Here is a 26,417-nt window from a genome sequence, read left to right as displayed (position 1 = left end):
TGATAAACACAACAAAAATTATAAACAATCAAATTTTAAACAATTTTTATACGAACATTTTTATTGTATGTTGAATATTTCGTCTGCAATATTTAAATAAACTAATAAAAACTATTTCAATGGTAAAGATAAAAATATGTTGTTTTTTAATTTTAATGACTAAGTATTATACATACGGCTTTTTTGCTAATAACATTTTTTATGGTAAACATTTAGTTTTACAAGTTTAATTTTATAATTTTTCCTGTGAATAGAATAGATTAAAAGATAAATGACAAAAACGAAAAAATTATCCTCACAGTCAAATTTTCAACCCTCTTGCGGCACCTGAAGATATTAAAAATTTTTTTTTTTTTTATCTCCCATAATCAGGAGATTAAACTGCAACTTTTTTGTTCCATTAGAATTCAATTATTAACATTTTCAATATTACGTTCCGCCTTAATGTACGAGTTAAATATGTATATTGCTACTTAAAAAAAACGTAGTTTATTCCCTTATAAATGATAAGAAACCAAAAAATTATTTTTCCACTCAAAAATTAATTAATAAAAACTATTTGAATAAGTAAATATATAGTAAATTCTCTAAATTATTATTCTTTTAAAATAAATAAAATGGTAAATGATAATTAATCACCTGTTTATACTTAGGCATAAGGGATAAAAATTATTGACTTTTTGTAGTAATAATAAATATCAGAAGCAATTCGTTGTTTTCCGGGTGCTACTAGTATGCGCCCTAATAATATAATAACATTATATCTGTACCTTTATTTGAAATCACTACATCCAGTCCATTATAATTTTTTATTTGGAGTAGACTTAAATAAATATAAATATAAATAAATAAAATACAATATATCATCTGACTATATAATAATTGTATTTAAAAAATATAATTAATAATTTTTTGATTACATGTTTATTATTTATTGAACGAAAAAAAAATGTATTTTAAATGTTCACATATCATACTCTGATTTGACACGAAGCACAATTAATTGAAAAACACTCTTTAGTTTTTTGAGAATCAATTTATTTTTTGAAAAAATATAAAGGTAATCGTCAAATGGTTCTAACGATTTGTATGTTATATCTGGTGTTGGGGATGTATTAGATCCATTTGAATTATTGTGAAAATGGAAGATAAAATCGTCTTTTATACCTATCGTTGAGTTTAGAAATTGTAGCAATTTTTCTTCTTTTACTGATTCTTCAAGATCTTGATAATATGTAAAATTATTAATTACAACGGGCATTCTATAAAGACCTTCTTGAATACTTAAAACAGCTGAAAGTAATAAACTTATAACGATTTCAGAATCGAATTGATGACTATCATCAGATTTCAAAATGTTATAACTATATAAAAACAGTAAATTTAAATACTTAAATGTTCGGCTTTCAACTGCTAACTTAAACGATTTGTTAAATACAAAGTCAAAATTTATACGATTTCCTTCTTTTAACGAATTTATAGATCCATCATTAAATTGAGATACCAATTCACTAAACAATACAACATTGTAATCTGGATCGTAAACTGGTTCATTTTCAATAAATTTATAATTAGGTAGCTTGTCTAGGTTTTTCAATTCGATATCATTTCTGTTTTGAGGATGTCCGGTACCAGTTGAATAGATTATTAATACAGAAAACACAACAAACATAAACTGTATGGCTATCATAATTCCAGTTTTCCAAAAATTAAATATATTTGTGCTCAATGACTAAGTTAAACAATATATTTAAAAGATGTACGTATTTAATAAATTGTTGTTACTGTGTTCAAAACGAAACCAATTTAATTATTTTTGTTGTACTGATAAAAGATTATTGGCAAAATCGTATTATTTTATTGATATTTATATGTTTCTAAATGCTATTTTAAATTTCCTCGAAAGGTTTTTTATTTATTGCCTATTTGACAAACATTTTAGGATACTAAACAACCATTGTACAATCATCGTTATTTTTCAAACCGGCTGTTAAAATTAAAATATTTTTTTAAATTCTCAATATTTTTTTTCCAAATATTAAAAATCTTAAATACTATGTTTCGCCTAGCAGTGGCTCTACCCTAAATCCGGCATCCTACACCTAAGGCGCGTTAAGCTCTCTGGGTTGCCCTTATACGTCGGCTAATGATACCTGTAGTAGTATCCAGTATAGCCGGACACGATATGTGGTCTGTAAAAATAGTATCACTCCAAAATCAGTTTACTAGGAAATTAGCTCCACTTGTAAATTAAATAATAATTAAAAAGTAATAATATGATAAAATACTTAGGTGTATTTACAATTATATTTCATAATAACCTATTAATTATTATTCAGTACAACAAGAAGGCGAAAGAAAGCTTAATAATCATTAAAAACACTCTAAATAAATGCTGTATTATTAGTAAAAAATAAACAAAATTTTCATACACAAACTAGAATTATATCTTACTAAAAATTATACACATGGACTTGAAAAAAAACAGCTCATATTTTAATCAAAAACCAATAGATTTCAACAAAATTTCAAGGTACCTTTGAAACATTTCTGAGCAAGCCTGGAAAAAATTTTAGGTTTCAAATCGAAAAATGGTGTCGGCAATGAGCGTTTTCAATAAAACTTTTAAATGCTCTTGGTGTACTAAAAAATTCTTTTAGTATAATTTTCAAGTATAAATGATATTTGTCGATGATTAATATTATTACCATAAAAAACAATTCTACGCGAACCTGTTGAATTTTACAATTTATATATTTGTAATTTTACAATTTCTATTTAAAATTTCACCCAAATATTTGACATGGTACCGCGTTTTACTCAGCCCCGCATTAAGTTATAAACCTATATGAAAGTATTGGGATCTGAATCATAAGTGTATGGTGTCCTAGTAGTAAATTTTGACTCTACGCCTCCTTGGATCGCGGGTTCTAATCCCGTACCGTGCCTTTTTTTCACATAATTTAAGTGTACCACTTACTATGATCGGCAGCCAGTCACCGGCGATCGTGTTATATTAAGTGCTTGTTTAATTATTTGCTCAAAAAAAAAAAAAACTCTAATTTATAAAAAAAAATTATGAATTTTTTTTCTTTAATTTACGATTTTTCATTGCAGAACAATCGTTGAAACTTTTTTTTTAATATTGTAGTACACTTAAATACCATATATCAAAAATGTATTCCTAAATACAATTTTTTTTGTTATAATAAAGTATAAATTTGTAGTTTGGATTGAATTAATTGCTCTACTCTAATTAATTTAACTTCCGACATATTAACAATTAATAAAATAATTTGTACAATATAAATCATATTACTTTTGTAAAAATAATTTATAGAACCTAAATATTTTAATGAAAATTTAATTCGCTTAAAGTTAAATTTAAAATATAAAGTTTTATTAACTATACTTATTATGAGATTTATTATCGATTAACACATTTATGTTTTTCGAATTTATTTTTAAATATCTACAACTGGTTGATTTGTTCACTATATGGGAATAATAGCTTTAAACGACAATTTTAAATTTGTCGAACAATTTGAATATGAAAGAATTTGCCACTTTTAATTCTATAAAAAAAAGAACAATACTGTGTTGTAAATTTTATTGGTTTTTCACAAATAATCATAAAATATTTTATAGTGCATGGAAAATAAAATTAAATCAAAAATTTAATAAAGGAAATATGTTCTTTTGCTATTTGAATCTATTTTGATAGATTGACGATAAAGTTATTTAATCCTAATAATGAATATTAATTTATTATTGTTGATAGTTTTTTTTGATAGTTATTATTTTTGACATTCATTTATTCATTGAATGTTATTAAATTGATAAAATAAGCGAGGATAAAGTAAAGGGATGATAAATAGCTACAAAAAAATTATGTCGATTTCAATAATTTTTACTATAGTAATTGTATTTATAATTTTACTGCGTAAATTCTATTAAAAATAATTAAACTTAATAAGTTTAATATAACGTTGATTGTAGTAAAGAATACAATAAATGGCGGAATAATAAAAAGTATCAATTTTTTGTAAATTATTTCAATATAAGCATTAAAATAATAATTTAAACTATATCCAATGTTATAAAGTTGGTTGGTAATCTTGAATGATACGATTTACAATATCCTTGAGAATTTCAAGAGTCTGTTTGATTGTAGGTTTGTTTAAAGTTAAAATATCAAGAAAATTGTCTAATGGTTTTAAAGATTCATAAAATGTTTGTGCTGACACAGATGCAGGACAATTTGAAACTTCACAAATAGGATTGACACAATTTGGATAGAAAATATTAGTTTGTGTTAGAAATAATTTAAAATTTTCTACGTTATTTTTTGATAAACAATCAAAAATCATTAAAATATCAACTATTTCAACTGATCTATTGTGAAGGCCAACTTTGATTGCCGTAAAAGCTTTATTCATTAAATTCATAACTTCATCATCGTATTCAACACTTTCATTTAATATGATATTAATATATTTAAAAAGTAAGCTGGTGTATTTAAACGTTCGGTTTATAACTGCTAATTTAAAAGAAGACTTAAAAACGAAATCATAGTCATTGATTTCTTCGTCTTTAGGAAAATTCGGTCTACTATAATATTGAGATATCAGTTGACTAAACAACACTATATTATTGTCTTTATCAAATACTGGTTCTTTTAAAACAAATGTGTAATCGGGTATGCATATCAATTCAATATTTGTCTCCATTTTAGAATTTTCGATTTTGATGCTATTGGAATCTATTATCAATGCAGCTATAAAAACTAATTGTACGAATATCATATTTAAAATAGAAGTGTTAATAGCTATGTTTGACATAAAATGCTTTATTAATTTACGTTCTAACTTACTTAATGATAATGAGCAAGAGTTTTAAATTTATATTACTTAATGTAAATATATTTGTTGTGTGGTATCATAATTTCTTGATGGTGACCCATACATGTTTTAAACACTATTTACGAAGAACTAGCGTTAAATTAATAAAAAAGAATGTGCTGTACTTTTACAATGATGTAATCATCTCTATTTTTGAAATTTATTTATAAAGTTTGGTTCTATTCAATCATTTATTTTATAAATTACGTAGTAGGCTGAAAAAAAACGACTAAATTTGTATAGAAAATATAGTTATTTAGATCTAGATTATATATTATCACTTATTTTCCATGTTATTACTAATTAGTGAAAAACGAGTATTTACAAATAAGAAATAGAGTATTTATAAAAAAAATTTGTTTTAAATCATCAATATTTTAAAAAGTCATGGCAATTTTATGTAAAAAAGCTTAAAAATTTACCCCATTTTTGAGGGTAATGTCTTCAATTAGATACAATTTATGATCTTTTGACATATCATCGCTGAGAAAAAGTAGTAACCGACCCAAAATAAAAAAGTATAATTAAAAAATTAACACATCATGATAAAATGAATACCTTCTCAGTTTCGCATCAATTGCTAAATTAGCATATTAAAAATATTTAAAAAAATGACATTTAAAATGTTAAAAAATATCTATCTATAGTAATTTGAATTTTATTTAATAGTTTTTTTCAAACTAAAGCATAATATTCAAAATAATTATTGTTTTAAATATATGAATACGATAGAATTAAATTATGTCACAAGTTTTCAAGATTTATTCAAGATGATATGTACGTAAGAAGCTTTAATTTTAAATAAAACTAATTGTATGTGTCTTTAAAATTATGAATTAAATAACTTACACAATTTTAGGCCATTTTTTAAAAAAACATAAAATCTATGTTAAACAATATAATGTTATCCAAAGTATACGACACAGATATTTAATATTCTATCATATGTAATATTTTTATTAAACAATTTAACTAAGTATTAACTAAATATGAAAACATATTATTAAAATTATTACCTTTATTATTCTTTACTAATTTAATGTATAAAAAAAAAATTATGTACAATATAATGAGAGTTTGCATCAATAGCAATCGGCAGTAAATAAAATTACTTAGGTTGGAGTAGAGCAAGTTGAAGATTGAGGCTAAATGATATTCTTGGTATTAAGAATAAATAATCAAGTTTTCCATATTTTTATGAAAATATTTTTAAAAATCATTTTGTTATGTACTAACCATAATAGTTGTACTGGTGTTGATATTGTACATTGCACGTTAGTACGACTATATACTTATGTTAAAACTAAATTTAGTTCAACTAACTCAACCACAATTTTCCTAATTAATTAATAATTTTGAAAATATTCAATATAATTTAGGAACTTCTTACCAATTAATTGGTAAAAAGCTATCGAAGACAATTTGTTTCAATATATCATGTAGTATTTCTACCAAATTTTAATGGTAAATATTTAAAACTTAAAGTTGTCTACTTGTCCCACCCTCCATTATATGTAAATAAAAATATAGAATTTGGTTGCAGTAAAATTTTATTAAAAAAAACATAGATCATTAGACAAAAAACATTAAATTTAAATATTAAAAAATTAAAATAATTATAAAAACTAAAAATAAAGTAATTTAAAACGTATCTTTTAATATTCTTTTATTATGCGATCTACTATATCCTGAATAATTTTAAGCAACTGTGCGACATTTGGTTCAATAGATGTTAAAATCACAAAAAAAATTTCTAGTGGCTCTAATGATTCGTATAATTTTTGTATTTTTGAAGGTATAATACTACTTGAAGTTTTGCACACAGGAGAGATGGGGATAGCAAGATTATCTTGTTTCTTTAAAAATTGTTGAAAAATGTATGGACTTCCTTTTTGTAAACTTTCAGAATATGTATCAATATTGATCGATTCAATGGATTTTTTGTCCATAAATGACTTAATCGTCGATATTGCTTTATTCATTAATTTTAGAATATTATCATCATTATCGATATTTATGTTAAATACTCCGAGACAATATTTGGTCAATAAGCTAGTACGTTCGGTTTTTGACCGCTAATTTAAAAGAAGTCTTAAAAACAAAGTTATAATAATCATTTTCTTCGTCCTTAGGATAGTTAGATGATCATTCATAATACTGATTTATCTAAACGACATTATTTTCCCCTCCATATTTATATATTCCAATTTTGTGAAATATTCATATTTATTCACAATATTCCATATTGTGAACAAAAGCGTAGTGATATTTGTTGATTGATTCAATATTTCTACTTTTAGCAACTTTGTTTTCAAGGTAGGTTGGAACGTCCACAACCGTAGAACTCAAAACAAATAATTGCAAAAAGACAAAAATAATTGTCATTTTTTAGCTTCGATGCGAAGCTGAGAAGGTAATAATTTTACCATGATGTGTTTATTTTTTTGTGTCTGTCACTACTTTTTCTCAGCTTTCACTGAACCGATTTTTCTCAACAATACATGTATTGAAGTATTACATGAAGACCTTCAAAATTTATATACGTTTTCCGTAAATGTAATAACTACTTTATAAGTTTTTATAATTTCATCTTAAAAATTGCTAAATTATTAAATATCAATTTCATACTATATTTAATTGCTATATAAATATTTATTCATATATTACACTTATAAATCATAAAACTTGTAATCAGAATTTTAATAAGGAAATAGGAGATTATGTTGCTTTTGGAATAATCCACTAATTTTTAAAATTAAACACTATCTACAGATTATTATTTTTTTTTTTGTTATGATCAAGTGAAACTAGTAGATCTTAATCTACCAGTTAGATAAGGATATTAAAAAAGTAATTTAAATTAACCCTCCCAAATTTTTTTTTAAATTTTATAATGATATAACTTTTTGAAAAATGTATGGATCATTATAATTTTTTTTTAAATAAATATTATTTATATACCTTTTTTATTCGACATAAAACTTGTAATCAGAATATAAATAAGAAAATATGAGATCATGTAGCTTTTGGACTAATCTACCAATTTTTTTAAATTAAACACAATCTACAGATTTACATCGAAGCGTTTTTATGATAGTAATTTAAATCACTGTCAGATATCATCCATACTGGACCCAACTATGCCACGTCCTCCCTGTGCCGCATTACACTGTGCTGGGTTCTTTAAAAATTAAAATTGTACCATATTAATGATTTCTAGTATTTTTATTCGATTTTATATATTAACACAAACGTATTAATAAAATTTGTTTTTAAAAAATGAATAGTTAATTTTTTACTACAAATATCAAGTATTAAATGTGTTGTGCATGAAAGTGTTTAGATCATCATCGCTATTATTGGAATTTATGGTTAATTTAAGTAATATTTAACATATTTTTTAATATTTATCTTTAAACTTACTGTATCATTATAAATATTTTAAGTTTCTTTTGATAGTCATTACATTTGTAACTTATTGAAATTAACCAAATAACATATATATGATATATTGATACATTTTTTTTTTAAATTTTACTTACAAAATATTTAGCGTTGCCTAATTTAAATTAATTTAAGCTATATTTTATTCAAATTATATAAAAATATCGATTATTAATAAATGTTGCTTTATAGCTTTTTATTAAAACATTTGATTAAAATAATCTATTTAGTTATTTTTATGTTACTTGTTTATGTCTTATTAATTATTTTATGTCCATTTACATCATTATTGATAATTTTTTTTTTAATTATTTCACTTTATAACACTTTCATTAATTTTTTTAAATATTAAATAACACTATATTTTAACGAAATATGTAGTTGAGTGGTTTTTGTGAGAAGGTAGTCATGTCAAAATTAGTAATTTTTTTTGGATATTTTAATATAACTATACAAAACTTAATAGTTGGTATTAAGGTCTATAATTTTAAAGTTATGTTCTATATACCTAAGTATTTAGCAATCCTTAATTGATAAAATTTGAAATAACGTATATTCGCTGTAAAAGCATATTATCTAATCAAAGTGTAATTTAGAACGGTGTGTTATTACTGAACTGTGATGTTCTAACAGTTATATTCTGTGTCCTTTTTCGTAAATAGTTTATCTTATTAGGTAAACTTACACAAATGTCAAATAAATGTGTATTTCATTATATGTTATTTCACATATAATTTAAACATATTTGATCAATTATTTTTATTAATTTAATCATATTTTTTTTTGTAAATTTCAACGCAAGGAAATTGGATCTGAATTATTCACATTTTGTGTTAATTTCAATTAACAATTTTTAATAAAGTTATTTAATTTTATTTTACAAAAACAATCTGCATAAGTATATAAAATAAGTTATTTTTTTTTAAATTAAATTACAAGAGATGAGTATTATGAAAGGAAGCCTCCCATTAGTAATACCTTAGTGAAGTTTAAAAAATATATTATAGTAAATTTAACCTTGCAAGTAGAACATCGTACCTTTTATTTGTATTGGTGAATTAGTATTAAAATGTCTAAAGTTATCATAATAAATTATCCTTTTAAAAAATTGTATTTTATTTTTGCACAATATATATTATTGCTCATTAATTTAATAAATAATTTTTGCTCATTTATGATTAGTATAACATCTTGTAAATGTTTTAGTGTGTTTTAAGAACTGGGAATCATATTTTTGTTTTATTTTCAATTATAATTTTTAATAAATTGTAAATATAAATAAACTGTGTTGATACAAAAACATTTTAAATAACAACTCTATTATTTTGTTTTGCGTTTTATCTGAACAAAGTCAAAAGCTTATTGTTTTGTTTTTGTTTATTAAACGATCAATAATAAAAAAAATAATCGACGAGAATAAAACTACACAATAATAACGTTCATATATGTTTTTAATCTTCTGAATTTTTAAAATTGCGTTGTTTTAATTAAAATAGTCGAATTATATTTCATAGGCTCGTTACAATATACTAACAATTCTATAGATATAGACGATTGTTATGTTAATTGACTTTCAAAACGCTTAGACTGTTACTTATTATTACTATAATACGTATATTTAAAACGTTTATGTTGAACAGAAAAAAATTATATTTCGACAATGATACTCTGTTTATACTATAACAATATAGCAGTATTGTGTGTGTTTTATCCTATTATTTTTTATGTACAGTCATCAGGTGCACAGTACATAAGTTATTCGTGACTTATTATAAGAATTTGTTACTCTAAATAACTTTAGAAAAAAAATTACATCACACTCCTAGATTAAAATTGCCTCAATTCAAAATATAAATTGAATTTCAAAAAACATCTAACAAAGATATTCGGTAACTTTTTTTTACATTCCTAGAACAAAAGATATATGTTTTTTAGAACCACGACAGTTTTGAAATAGGGGCGTTTCATTTGTAATTGTTAAGACTATGATGTGGAGTAGATTTAATTTTATTTAATAAACTTATTCGTAGTTATATATTATTTTTATTTAATCAATTCATATCTACCCTACATTTAAATGTTCCCTTACTCATAATTTGTTTTCTATTACATATTACGTATGTAAAACGTAAGTATACTAACCGAAAATCTCTGAAATTTTTTAATTTTTTTTTTAACAAGCATACTTGATTTATTTTCTATTCAAATGGAACATTTTTATTCTTTTAATAGATTTTAGTGACAAAGACTTGAACCTGAATAAGAAATAAATGCATGACTAGTGAAGTGCAGGATATGGTTTTAGACGAGAATGAATTGATGTTCTTTGTCACATACCTTTGTTCAACATGAACCGTTAAAAATCTAAAAAATATTGTTTACTAGTGATGTTAAATGGCGAATTATATTTATTTACCTGGGCGTATAAAGTGTTTATGTTAAATGCATATTAATGTTATGTCTTCAATTTGTTTTTTAAAATAACAAACCAATTAAATAATTTGATTAAAACGAAGGATTTATACTATTTGAAGTTAAATATAAAAGACATAATTTAAAAGAAAGTTTCTATTCCATTAAGGTTTTTTTAACATTGATAATTTAAAAATAGTTCGAAAATCTTACAATCAATGCTAAATTACATAAATGTATTTTTAAAGCTTTTGAAAATATCTATGCACCAATAAATGTTTTACAACACAACGATTACAAGTCGACCCATTTAATACAAATTTCCGGTCAAGTGCACATTTTATACGTGACTCGATCGACAACGCCATTTTGGGTTACATTTTGAAATTGCTAAAACGACCAAGACACGACGGAATATTATCAAGTCAAACGAATCTAATCGCTTTGTCGTTGATCTTCAGAGTAATAAAATTGAATACGATAAAAAAAGTTTATATTTTTTTATAGTAATTTAATAGTTCACATAGAGCTAAAATTATATGATCAAGGCACGCGTCAATTTTGTTAAAAAATAGCGAAAAGTAAAAATAAATTTTCAAATTTTACGGCCTATGCAAAAATATTATCAGTGAGTGTTTCAAAAAACTTATTTTAGAGCTATTTAATAGCAGAGCTACATGATTACAACTTAAATAATTTTAATGATATACTTATACAAATTATTTACCTTTAATGTTTAACAGGCCCTATTTTAGAGGATATATTTGCAAAATTTCATAATTTCGCACAACACAATGTGTTAAAAGGCTTACGAAGTTAGACCCTAATATTTTATAATTATTTTTAATATTTTTTGTAATGTTTGTATAGAATGTTCAGTAAGTAAGAAAACGGGTATCTGTTGTTCTCATTGTTTGTATCAATTGATCTATTTCTTTACTTACTGAACATTCTGTATATGAAGGTGTAATGTTATACTATTCCTATTGTTTGATTTTTTATATGTGAGTTCCTTTAACAAAAATGACAATCAAGTGTAGTGTTTCGTTTTTTTTTAAGTTAACAATCCATTTGATAAAAAAATTAGTTAATGAATTGTAGTTTTAGTCTAAAACTACAATTATAGGTATAATTATGTTTCTTGATTTTAACTTTTATTTCAAAAAACTACAGGATAGTTTCCTTGTGGAAGTAATATGTAAAATATGTAATATGGAAGTATNAAAACTACAATTATAGGTATAATTATGTTTCTTGATTTTAACTTTTATTTCAAAAAACTACAGGATAGTTTCCTTGTGGAAGTTTCNCAAAAAACTACAGGATAGTTTCCTTGTGGAAGTAATATGTAAAATATGTAATATGGAAGTATAATGTAAAATTATAATTATTATCGGAATTATTTCAGAGTATTAATTGATTAAGTAGCATATAATCTTAAGATTAGCAGTTTAGTGAGGCAATCTTTTGAAATATTAATGTTAAGTTATAAGCAAATACTGCATTATTAAAAAGTTCCATGACATATTTTGTTTCGTTAAAAACAATGATTTGAACAGTTGGTTGATAGTCGAACGAATGTAATTTACGTAATAACTAAGTTGTAGTATGGCGTAAACAGTCTTATATTTAATAAGATAAGTTTTGTTGAGTGTAAGGGACAAATTATTGTAAAAAATAAAGGCAAGGAAATATTTTCAAGTTTATTAATTTCAATTTAAAATTATGTCAAAAGGTATTTTTTAAACAGGAAATAATTTTTGAGTTAGTCTGGAGAAATTATTGAAACTGATTGATCTTTTGTTTTGTTTTGCTTTTTTTTATTAAAACTGTTCAATTAAAATGTACACTTTCAAGTCTTTATTTCTTAAACAATCGTAATAGAATATAATCTTGAAATTTACATTTTTGATAATTTCGTAAAAATTAATGAAATATTATTAATCAAAGTTTTTTCATTGCACATATTCTAATTCGAAATAATACTTTATAATTGTTGTAATAGATCCAAATGGTAACTCTCTATGAGTTTTCATAAATTACATTTTGTTTTAAATATTTTATACATTCTTAGACTACGTTTAAATCAATTTTTTTTTCATTTCTTAATAGGCATTTTTAAAGTTTTGAAATTATTTTATTGGTTCGATTATAATTTTAGAATGTTTAATTATTGAGTTACAAAAATGATTATACATATGGTTTTATTTTTTTAAACAATTCAGAATGATGTAATTTTAGTATTAAAAATATAACAAAATAAGCTAATTTTACCAAAAATGTTTTTATTTTTGGCTTTAATGTTCAATAACGACTAGAAAATGGGAATTCAATATTAATTTTTATTTTTGTCTTTAATTATATTTCATTAGCTTTCATTTAATGTAGGTTTAAAGAAATCTGGTTTCTTGGAACATTATCAAAAATTATAAAGAATGAATTTTTGATATAACTTTTCAGCACTCACAGTATCTTAGTTATTGATTGAATTTAAAAAAAACCATGTTGTCACTAAGGAAAATGTTCGAAGTAATGTCAATAATAATTTTGCATTAACTCGATCAATTTGCATAAGGATATTTCAATAATGAATATTAAAAATATCAATATTAAATGTTTTTTGGAAATTGTTATTTTTTAGGACATTTCTCTTTATTACAGGGACTAAGGGGAATTATTAAAAATTATGATGCTTATAGCTTAAAAAAATACAGCTATTTAAAAACAATAGCTCTTGAGCTACGCATAAAATTTAAAACAAATAATGAAAAATATGATTTTAAAGTATTCTAAGAATGCGTAAGTTACTAAAAAAAATTTCAACGAAGTATTAATTGTATCAAATATTGTAAGAGTAGTTAGTTAGATCTGATCCATTCTTTAAATTTTTATATAAATACACTCGTTTAGAATTTAGGGATAGTTTTTTAAGCTCTTTAAATTCAAAAGGTTTTAAAGACACGTTCCGTATTTTATATGTAAAGCAAACACGGGATGAACTACAAATGCTCTGAAACGAATAGGTTTAATGTACGGCATATAAAACAGTCCTTAGCATTTATTGCATTTATATGTGTAATAATAATGTGTAGTGTTTCAAACGAATAGTTACTCATACACGATAAATAACAAGTGCATATATAATCCATATCAATTGTTTATGTCTTTAATTGAAGTACTTTGGAAATTGCATTATCGAAAAGTTTATCGACCGACATTACTTAACTGTGTTTTCCGTTGTTTGAAATTGTACATCCGGAAGGGGTAGAGTACTTTAAAAAGACTTAAGGTCGGGTCCACAGAAAGAGGAAGCCACAGCTGGACAACGGCCAAAACCCCGTAACACAACGGAGTCAATCGTTTTGAAAGTCCACTAAGCGGTGCACTCCTGTGAAATACATCTACACGAACTTCTTTGCAGTTCACGGGGCGACCACCTGATGACCCTTTTTTGATTACAATCATCCCATAATCGATTAGCTACCTATTATTGTATTGTACATTTCATAATAAATACGTACAGTGCAAACAATATTAACAAGAAAGAATACATTTTTTGTAAAAATTGATGGGTGAAACTGTGTGTGCGCCGCAAAGATAATGTTGAAATCGAGATTTTTTATAGTTATGCGACTTTTAGCAGTCTTAAAAACAAATATATATCACAACCAGTAAAAAACTTAGATCTGCATCTTAGAAGCGTTTGTAATTACATTGAGTTAATATACAAAAATGGTAATACGGCGTAAAAAAACGTAGATTTTAAGTAACTTCTTATGACGTAAATTCTTCTTAATATATTAGGTTTCTAATAAACATCATATAGTATTGACGTGGTGACGTACACTGAAAACATTTTTTAGAGAGGGACAAATTAAATCTGAGCACTTTACACTTATGATGTACAATAAAATTTAAAAGTGTTTCAGTAGCTAAAAACACTGGTTGTCTCATTGTTCATATATCATTTAAAACTTTTCCATTCCTAATTTATGCGGTTTTTGAGATGAAATTTTATGAACAAGCAAATATTTATGCAGAATATAGAAATATCAATACTTCGAAAGTAAAAATCTTCATCTATCATTTTTTAAGAATAATACTGTTAAAAATTGTTAAATATTTTCTATATCATTATTATAAAAAAAAAAAAAACGTTATTTAAAATAGAAAAAAATGGTTTGCCGAATATTATATTGGTCATTTAATCGTTAAAAATTATGCTTTTTTACATATTTTATATCGTTAATATTTACATATGTTAGTGAAATATCTTACGGATTGATAGTAGATTTTAATAAGATAGTTGTTGAAATACTAATAATATTAAGTGCACACGGTTTTTTTTATTTATTTTTTTAATGTCACTATAGTAGTGCAGATCAGGTGGTATTATTTGTAAAGTAGGTTTATTATAGTTCAAGACGTACTTTTGTACGAATATATAATAGCCATTTAAAATAAATACTCCTACTGTATTTATTACACTAAAACTGCTATATGAAGAAAAGCAATAAAATCTAAATAAACATTACAAAAATAATTTACTTTTATATTTCTGGTAGAGATAATCGACAAAACGCTATAAAATTATAATTATATAACGGGTCTTTACGGTTCAGGTATTACGGTCTGGATGATGTGAACAATATGTTAATTGTATGTACATTTTAATAAAAATATAAACAACATGATAGTTTAACACAATAAAATATGAATATGTTTACAATAACTTTTCAAAAAGTTATAAAAAAATTATGCACTCAATATTTTTTAAAATATATTTCAACAATATTATACCTAATGACAATGTATTAAAAGCACACGTTTCACATTTTATCACGGACAAGTAGGTTTAAACGCTTTAAATCCCAATGTTAATTTATATAAATATAATACAAATTGTTGAAATATTTTAAATATTTAGTCTTTTGTTAATTGTACTAATAATACTTACTTAAGTTAATTGGTTTATATCAAGGATCGAGGCCGTACTGAAAAAGACCTGTTAGAAATCCAAAACTTTTTTGAACCACTCCTCTCTTGGTTAATTTCATATTTAACTGAAAGATATCAGTGGGTAAATGTTCAAGGTTGTGCTTCTGAAGTGATAACCCCCTCGTCCGGTGTTCCACAAGGTTCAATCCTTTCTCCCCTTCTTTTTTGCATTTTTGTAAATGATGCTAATTCTGTTTTACAGCATGCTAAAATACTCCATTTTGCAGATGACTTCAAATTATTTATGCGTATTACTAATAGTTCTGATGTTATTTTACTCCAAACGCTTAGTTAGTTAGTTGGGCTGAATCAATTGGCTTGACTTTTAATACTTCTAAATGTTATAAAATGACTTTTTCACGTATTTCTAATCCTATATCTTCAACTTACTATATTCATAACCATCCTATTTCATCTGTTCCTTCTATAGTTGACCTTGGGTTTCGTCTCACTCCTACTTTAAATTTTCGACTTCATATTAAAGAAATATGTTGTAAGACTCTGAAAACTTTGGGTTTCATTCAGAGAATTTCTCATGAATTTCACCTCTCAAAACCGCTAAAAAGTCTTTTTTGCTCGCTGGTTCACCCTATCCTTGAGTATGGTTCGGTGTTATGGGATACTTACACAGCTACCGACTCTATGATGCTTGAAAGAGTGCAGTGTAAATTTTTAGTTATTAGATAATTTTAAGTTGTCCAGTTAACTGTCTAATACATATTGTATTTTTTGGGCTATCGCCTGTATAATTAATAATAAATAAATAAATAAAATGTACGAACCCAACCTTGACAGAAATCTTAATTTTCATTAAAAAAAAAAATCCGAACCTAATCGAAATTCAATTATATAGATTAAAACAATAGGTTTTTTAAGGATATTTTTGTAATTGTAAATGAAGTATTTCATTTTCTACTCAATTACATTCCATAAATGCATATTAAAAAGTTAACTATTTTTAAGTTTCTTCATTAAAAAGAACTCTTTATAATGTATTGTTTAAAGTTGGTCAATCTGTTAAATAATTACTAAGGTCCATAGTCAAAATCTGACATTTTTTTGGGGAGTAAAAATACATATAATTTTCAACATTATGACCAACAACATAAACAATGAATATCTATTTAATACATAATTATTACACATTTACGAAAATATATTTTAAAATGTCCTAATTTAAATCATAAAAATTTCTTTTGTGAATTTTAGTCACTTGAAAATATTAATACTTCGACAATTAATATTTAAATTATTTATTATTATATTTTTTTTTTATTAATCAATATTACAACATTTGATATATATACATATATACACTAATCTTATATAAATAAATAGAACAATCTTTTATAAATGCGATTGATAGCTTCTTATAAAACTTTTTCTAATGATTTTTTAAATTGTATGTTTCAGGTTTGTAATGATCGCACAACATGAAGTAAACAATCTTAACAAATGCCATAATTTTTCAAAGCTTGCGAAAATGTAAAGATTTACGCTCCTTATGCTTTTTGAGATTCCTAGTTTTTATCATTTAATATAACAATGTATGAGAAGTATTTTTTTGTTCCCTTCTGTCTATTATTTTAATTTAAATTGTTAAATTAAAAATCTAAGTATCAACAAGCTAAAACTTTTTTTATTAATTGAGATATTTTAAAATGAATATTAAAAACTTCAATATCAGAGATAACTTAGAATAATCTTGATTAAAAATTAACTAATCAAATTTTAATTAAAACTTGGTTTATATACACCAATTTTTAAAGGAACTTATGTATGAAACTTTATTTTGTATACAATTCGTTTCAACAATCAAAATATCGCTTACTTAAGAACTAAACATAATAATGAAATGTTAAGTATATAAATACAAATTTAAATAGAATATGAGAGAAAATATAATCTGTATTTACAATATATACAAAATATAATATAAAACTAAGTAAAAAATACTGACATTATATAGTTGATGAACTATAAAATTTAACTTATTTAGTGAAATCTCATTCAGCATACATTTTTTAAATGGTTGCAATTACAAGTGGATTTTTGAGAGAAATTTTAGAAAGGGTATATTAAGAAGATTCAAACTTTTTTTTAAGTTATGACAGAGATGACCTAACGAAGGATACACTAAGAGTAAGTGATTATTATCACAAGCACACTTTTCACTGTGACGAGAGCATAGTGAAAAGTCAATCAACGATAATTTATAGATATGTGCTGGAAGACATGTGTGACCTAACCGTAACCACGAAAACGATGTTATTTTCGTTCTACTTAAGTCGAGATGATGAAACCAGGAAGGGAAGTTAGATTTTAAGTAATGTTTCTATTATACCTTGCAAAGAAGGATGGAAGTTAATTCTTACAGGTTTGGTTGGGTTGGCTGTACATGACTTTGTACAGGTAACTTAGATTAGAAAATTAAACTTAGACTAAGAAATGAGTATAGTAGAAAGGTGATAAGATCAGGAGGTTTTTTAGTCAAACTATAAGTTGTTTAAATTTTAAAACAATTCTGAATTTTCAAACACTTAAATTAGAAGTTTGTACAAAGGGAAATATTAGGTGATTAGTAATTAAAACGTTATAGTTGTTTATACATTTTTTATGCTTTATGTCAAAATTACACTAATTTTGTGTAAAATAAGGTGTATATTAAAAGTATAATACTGAAGTATGAAAATTGTCGTATTATTCCTTACAGTTTTCATTATTTCAATACGTACTCGTAATCATAAAATTTACTCTCTCACCTTTCATTTAATTTTTATTAATGGGTCTGACTCATCACTCAAAATGGGTTGTGCTTATTATATACTAAGTTTTAATGTCTCCTTTTCTACTAACTTGCACCCCCTTCATCCTCCTTTATAACTGAATTGCTATTGCTATTGTTAACACACTACTGTACATATCTGTTCCTCACGATACTTCTTTTCTTATCTACTCAGATTCGCAGTCATGTTTTTTTAATATAAATACAAATCCTTTTGATTTGATCTTATCTCCCAATAATTCTTTCAATTAGAGCACTCCTCTTCAAAATTTTTATTTCTGGTAAGGATGTTCAATTTCATTGGGTCCCTAGCTATGTCTGGATCCGTGGTAATGAGTTCGCATATTCTTTGACTAAAACGCATTATTTTTTTTAAGTTATCCTTCATTTTTTCTTCCTTATTCTGATGCTTATTAAATACACCCTCATAGATGCATAAATCGCCAAATAATCTTCTCTCCCTGTCAGTATTGCTTAATGACATCGGTTCATCATACCTAGTCCTTCTAAAGTCTCTAGTCAACTATATCTCACCCATAATGTCATTTCTAGCTTTTTATGACTTAGACTGTGTCATAACATTTTAGCAGCATTCGCTTATAAATTAGATCTTAACTCTTTTTTAACATGATAGTATAGTATTCAGCAGTGAAGGAAGAGGAAGAGGGAACAAGTTACATGAAAATTTAGAATAAATACGGCTGCTGAATAAATTCAGCAGATATAAAAGAAAAACAACTAACCCTATTAATAAATTGTAATAGTGTTATAAGTATTTTGGAAAAAATCAATTTACAATATGTTTAAAGAGAATTTTTAAGTTTTCAGGAGTGTAACTTAAAATATGTCTGTTTATATGAATAATGAGAGTGACGATTAAGAACTAGTATTCAAAATTATATTGAGATACTTTATTGTAATTCACAATATACTGTTTAACTTCATTGAGGAGTATGCCATAAAAGCTATGATAGATAAATAGTGAGAAATCGTAAACATCTAAAAACAAGTAAAATTATTATAGGAATATATAAAACCAAGTTAAAAAAAAAAATTACGCATGAGCCATCTATACTGAATGTTAAACGGCAAACATGCTATTTCTACTTTAATAGGTCAGGACAACGGAGCAAATTTTAATGAATCTAGAATAACCCTGAGAAATAAAATAAAAAAAAATTAGATTTCTCTAGTTGGTAAAGATTGAAGAACCAAAGAGTATACATCTATTAATCACTTTTATAAAACATAATGTTTTAAAATTGTAAGCACAAGTTTTTGAAGATAAAAATTAAATTTTAAAAATCGTATTTATTGTAATTGGTTTGTAGCGCATTTACGCCTGAGACATTTTGGTGCCTTGCATTACGTTTGATATCATTTTTTATTTAAGTGGGTATCTCAAAGAAAAATGGCCTCCGTGATTTCACGGTATCAAGGTAATACTGATCGTGATAAACAACACAAATTGTAACTTACTAACGAGGCAATGTGTATTTTACACAATAATTTTGTATGTTGGTATAGAGATAGTTTCAATTTATTATATTATCACTACAAAACAAACGCATTATAATAAAATATGCGCTGTCGGTACACTAAGTACGTACGTCTATGTTTACAATTTTTTAATATTTAACGAATATGAGTAGATTTTGTTTAAAAAACAGTTGTATACTTTTTCTAAATGATATTCAAACTTAAAAACAATAAAATATATTTTAAATTCAAAACTATAGAGTTAATATTTTTAGTGTTATTCGTATTTCTCTTTAATGAAAAATACACGAACGCATAAGGAAATAATGCGCGTGGACTTATTACTCTCAATGATGTTGTTTGACTGCGGTAAATATTAACATGTTAATGTTAATTTAGTACTGAATGATGTTGGCGATGAAGGCATGCAAACACGGTAAAGGTAAACCCAATCAACTGTGTCTTCGTCAAATAGTAAGATTAACGAGGTCGTGTGTCGTGTGATCAAAGTTTATTCAATCGAATTCATATCCTATGATGTTAGAGAAAATTTATTTACAGATATTTATAGTAAAATTATTGATAGAAATGCATGCTATTTGGTTTAAGTTGAATGAAATTAAATAAATAAAGCATTTATAAATTCATGATTATCTAAGAGTATGTAAGGTGATGCAAGTTTATCATAAACCGCTCGATTACTCGCAAAATAAATGTAATATTGAAAAGAAATATTGATATCGTTTAGTTACATATAATTTCTTGACTAATCAGCCAATAGATACTTTTTAGAATCTTCATTTATAATTTAAATTTTGTATGATGAAATAAATAAATAAATGGATGTCAACTTTATTTTCTTAAACGACAACATGCATATTTAACTAGATTATAAAATAAGAAATAATCTAATAAATAAATAACAGGTTGATAACAACTTTTGAACCAGTACATTAGATGTTATTCTCATATTTATATTGAGGCGGTACAAAGAGTATGACCGGGAAATGACAATTGATAAAAATAGCAGCACCCATCTTCACCTNCTAATCAGCTAATAGATACTTTTTAGAATCTTCATTTATAATTTAAATTTTGTATGATGAAATAAATAAATAAATGGATGTCAACTTTATTTTCTTAAACGGCAACATACATATTTAACTAGATTATAAAATAAGAAATAATCTAATAAATAACAGGTTGATAACAACTTTTGAACCAGTACATTAGATGTTATTCTCATTTTTATATTGAGGCGGTACAAAGAGTATGACCGGGAAATGACAAGTGATAAAAATAGCAGCACCCATCTTCACCTCCAGTCATTACTTTATATTGCCAAAAACTACTGAAAACAAAACCTTATTAACAATTAAAATAAAATTTAATGAATCTTTCACATTCCTTAGTTTGTATTATTGATAATTTATAAACTACGTATATTTTCTTTACATTTTATTCTTTCTATACAGAGAAAAAAAGTTTTGTACATTTTTGTTTGCTTTATGCTTTTTAGTCTAATTCGTAGTGTTTTCTACAGAAAATGCAAATTATTTTTCAAAACAACATTTATTTGTCATACTTGTTTATTAAATTGTATTTCGTGATTCATATTACTTAAAAAGAAGTATACTAACGGCCTAAAGAATAATAATTAAAAATCTTGAAAATATTTCCAATAATAATTAATTTAGAGGATTTTAATTATTAAAACTTCAAAAAAACCTTTAAATTAATTATTATTAAAAATATTTTTAAGATTTTTTTTTAAGAAAAATTATTGTTAGATAACATTTATAGATTGTTAGATATAGAAACATCTTTAACAGATAGGGAAATTATAAAACGTGACAGTAAAACAGATTGAAAATTAAAATATATTTATTTACGTCTTTTAATACAATATACAGAATTGTTTTATTAAATAAATATAATTAAATGTCGTAACACAATAGTTATAAAAAAAATACAAAAACCTTTTATCATATTTAAAATAATTACACTGAGAATAACATAAACACACTATTACACGCACAAAAACGTATATATTTAATTAACTAAATGTAAATTTTGTTTGTGTATTGATTAGGCGAATACAATTGATTTTTTACTAAATGTGGAGGGTGACAGTGGAGAAAGAGTTTATCGTAATTACTCAATTACTTCCTAAATAAATACATAATTAAAAAAAATATTTTGATTTTTTTTAGTTACTATGTAACTATTACATAGTATATTCTTGATTTGTTGTTAATTACAAATTAAAGATACATATTTTAATAGCTTTTATAAATCAGGAAATTATTTAGTAATGAAAATGATGATCGGTCAATACTATCGATCCGTCATCATTTAAAGGGTAATAGGATTGATTATAAAGAGACGATAATGGAAATTTTAATGAGAACCATTTTAACTTTATTATATACATGAAAACAGATATTCTATGAAAATTTGAAATTTTTAAAACAAATTTTACTAGTTGCTCTTTGTGTTTGAATAACACGTTCAAAAAACAAAAAAACGTCCTCTGTTATTCAAATTTTTGTCAAATATTATGATTAGTATATTTAAATTGTTGTAATAAAATAATTTTTTTATATAATACCAATTTTTTCGATTCAAAATTTTAAGTCGAAAATTTATACCGTGAATAACATAATTAGCAATATTATATGGTATATTTTTAGTAGGTTACAAGTAGGATAAAAATAAAAAAAAAATGTATGCAGTTTGGCTGATATTTATTTACATTATAAGTAGAAAAAAATTGTACATACAGACAAATTTTATTTGAGAAACGATTTTGATTTAAGTCTTATGGAAGTATTAGTTTACGATCACACCTGTAATAATTGCTTTAAATAAAAATTATGACTTAAAAATATTTGATTTTTCGGCCACTCTTGAAAGTACACAAAATGAGCTAAAACAGATTCTAATAAAGGAAGCTTTTGTCCAATAATGTTTATTTTGGCGTAATTTAAGACGATGAGATTTATTATTTGACTTTTCCATTATCCACTAAAACTAATTTGATCGTAAATTTTATTAAAAAATCGTGTGTTATAATAACTGTCAAATGTAATTCAATATGTAGACTAAAAATTGAGTTATAAATACCTTTTAGGTAAAAAAATGAAATGTTATGGCTTAAATTACATTTTTTATTAAAACTGTATCAGTTTAAAAAGAATTATATTATAATATAATTATATTCATATCAAAAATAAATTTAATTAAAACTATGTGTAAGCAATATCTTACCTATTAGTTTTCCTTGCCTAATATTATATGATCACGATAAATAAATTATTATAAACAATTATTTAAATAAAACTATAAAAGTTCAAAATATTACTAATAATATCAAGGAAATCTGTTATTTATTTTTCATAATTTTTAATTATATTTATACTGCGTGTATAATTTATAATTTTATCATAATATAAAATAGTAATTCTTATATTATTTATTATTATATTTAATATAAATGAATTGTTTAATTATTTACATATATTTTATGATAGAAATGAGGACGGCTGATTTGAGCGTAGATGAAGTGAGAGATCGTTTCAAGTGGAAGTTTAGGATAAAGGTGGCCGACACCTAGTAGTTGGGATTAAGGTTTGGAATAACTTAATACATTTTTTTAAATGTATATAATCCGGTCTTTATTTTTAAGGGATTTATTTATAAGTAATTAATAACTGATAAATCAAGGAATATATGTGAATAAAATAACCAAAATTTTGCGAGTAATTGAGCTGATTATGATTGACAATGATCAGTTAATCATAATATACATTCACTAGAAATGGTTAATATCCGTAACTTAAGTTACTTTCTTTATTTGACTTGTAATTAAAAATTATAGTTGCGCTTTGACAATAAAATTATACCAAAGGGTTTTTTTCATTGTTTTTTAATATCACCTAACAAACCCATTAGGCAAAATAACAGGAAACTCTGCCAGGTCCGAGAAATGCTAGTTCAAGATTTGATGTGTTTGTGAAATCCGCCAACATATTAAAATTTTATCTTGTTTTAACGCACTTGGGAAACACATTAGGGTAATTGCAGGGAAACAAGTTCCGATTAAAATAATGAAAAGACTGGCTTTTTTACATGTAAACAATAAACAAAAAACACATTTTCACTGTACAAACACTATGAAATTATATCCGAGTGATAAGCTTAATGGTTAAACAAAAAAGTAAACAACATTTAAATTAGGAATATGAGCAATATGAAACGTTGAAGATTTTAAATAATATTCAAAATATTTATGAACCAAAAATTGATTAGATACATGAATTATTATCTCGTATTTGTAATTACGTACGGTTACCGCTTGTTTTCACCTTAACAGAAAATTTGATAGGAAAAAGTTTTACGCACTATTGATATTTTTGTTCTTTAAGTTCAGTTTTCCAATATAAAACTTAATATTTTTGAACTTTTTCTATTTCAATATAACACTATTTTAATTAACATGTTATCTATAATATTAATATTCAATAAAAGGCTTATCGCGTATTACGTTTTTCACGAGAACTTAAATAATGTACTTGATAAAATAACAATTGATATAATAAACTAGTGTTTAATTATGTCCAACTTATTATTTTAATTTGGTTTGGCTGAGAATTCTGTCAAATTATGTAATACATAATTGTATTTAAATATCAATCAAGATATTGAATTTAATTTAAGTAAAAAAAAACTGTACTTTAAAATGTAATTGGGTAAAATGAGTTATTTTAAAGTTCTAATGTATTTAACTTGTTATAAATTATTTAGTTTACGAAGAAAAAAAATCTAACACAAGAATATTAAATATTTTTTAATACTTTATCTGAATTTAAAGATTTTATAGTGAATTTAATAAAAAAAAAATTATGCTTGCCATTCTATACCGAAGGTTGGATAAAATTACAAAGTAGTTATATTTTTATAAGTTAATTAAACATTTTAACAAATTAAATTCATTAATTTACTAAAATATTGTGTTCAAAGTACTATAAATAATAAGCTTATTCGGTTTCAAACGTTAATCAACACTATTTCCCTAAAAATGATTTGTTTAAAAAGTAATGTATCATATTAAGCTATTCCAATCTTTTTAAAATAATCTGTATGAAGATATTTGACCAACATTAGAGTTAAGAATTGTAAGTTTATATTAAAAGTAGTAAAATTAGTTTAAAAATTAAGCAGAAAAACTTTTATAAGTTGTAACTTTTTTTACTTAAAGGATTTTCAACACATGAATGTGAAAAGTCGCCAACATAATAGTATAACTCTTTATTTCCTCCGCAAAAAAAAAACAACTTGCTAGAAAAAAATTTTAAGAAAAGGAGGTAACGAAAATATTTTTTTATTTTACATTCTTTATTCATGAATTTTATCGAGGGGTAATTGGGGTAAACATAAAAGTTTAAACTCTTTTTGAGGGTTTATTATTGTTGTAATGAGTTCTATTTTTGAAAAATCTTTTCTTAAATACATTAATTTAAATGTTAGTAAACACAATAAATCTTAATTTTTAATTAAAATAATATTTTTGTCTTATTCCGATAGGGTGGTAAGTTGACATTTGGTAAAAATAATTGAGGTACAGATATTTGAAACAATATTTTATATTTCATTAAAATTTATTTAAATAAATGATATTATTACTTATTTAAGTTTTTTCAATCTGTTTATAATATATTTTGTACACTTACTATATGCCTTTTTTTAATAAAAATCATGTACAAAATATGTAATTAATTTATAAATACAGTAAATAAATTTCCAATATTTAATTTCATACTTCTTCATTTTTTAGGTAACGTTAAAGAGTTACTTTAGAAATTCCATGCCTTATAGGTAAATTGACACATGGTGGTTTATGACTTTTGTTAAAACTATTTAATTAAATTTTCTATATCATTTGTCGATTAGTATTATTCAGTGTTTCTTGTATAACTTCTTGGGTTTGTTGAAATAATATTTTACTCTACCAAAATAAATATTAAGTAATGATAACTTTTAATGATATTAAATAGGCATATACTAAAAAAAATGAAAATTGTTTATAAAAAATAATCATTACTAAAGTGTCAATTAAATAGTTTTTAAACATTATCATGTGTTTCGAGTTTTATCAACTCGTCATTTTACCCAGCCGTTGACAAAGATTTAGACAAATTGCGTGTTCGTTTAAATCTTTTAGATTCAGAAAGTTTGTTTATTACTAGTCGATTTTATTATTCATATTTTTTAATTATTTTTGTGTTGTTATCATTATTAATTATTTTTTATTAAAATTAAACAGATTTTTAAATATGGAATCAATAAATTAATAGATATTTACTAACGTAATATCTGTTTTATTTCAAATTGATTTT

The 26,417-nt window shown here is 24.1% G+C and overlaps 1 protein-coding gene across 1 annotated transcript in view; it reads left to right on the top strand.

Moving 5' to 3' along the window:
* LOC126897246 (limbic system-associated membrane protein-like) overlaps positions 1–26,417 on the top strand; it is a 228,785-nt gene that overhangs the window by 36,510 nt on the left and 165,858 nt on the right. The window lies entirely within an intron of this gene.

The sequence above is a fragment of the Daktulosphaira vitifoliae genome, unplaced genomic scaffold, assembly GCF_025091365.1.
Source record: "Daktulosphaira vitifoliae isolate Bord-2020 unplaced genomic scaffold, ASM2509136v1 Scaffold_2, whole genome shotgun sequence".
Lineage (NCBI taxonomy): Eukaryota > Metazoa > Arthropoda > Insecta > Hemiptera > Phylloxeridae > Daktulosphaira > Daktulosphaira vitifoliae.
This window is presented reverse-complemented; position numbering and strand designations above follow the sequence as displayed.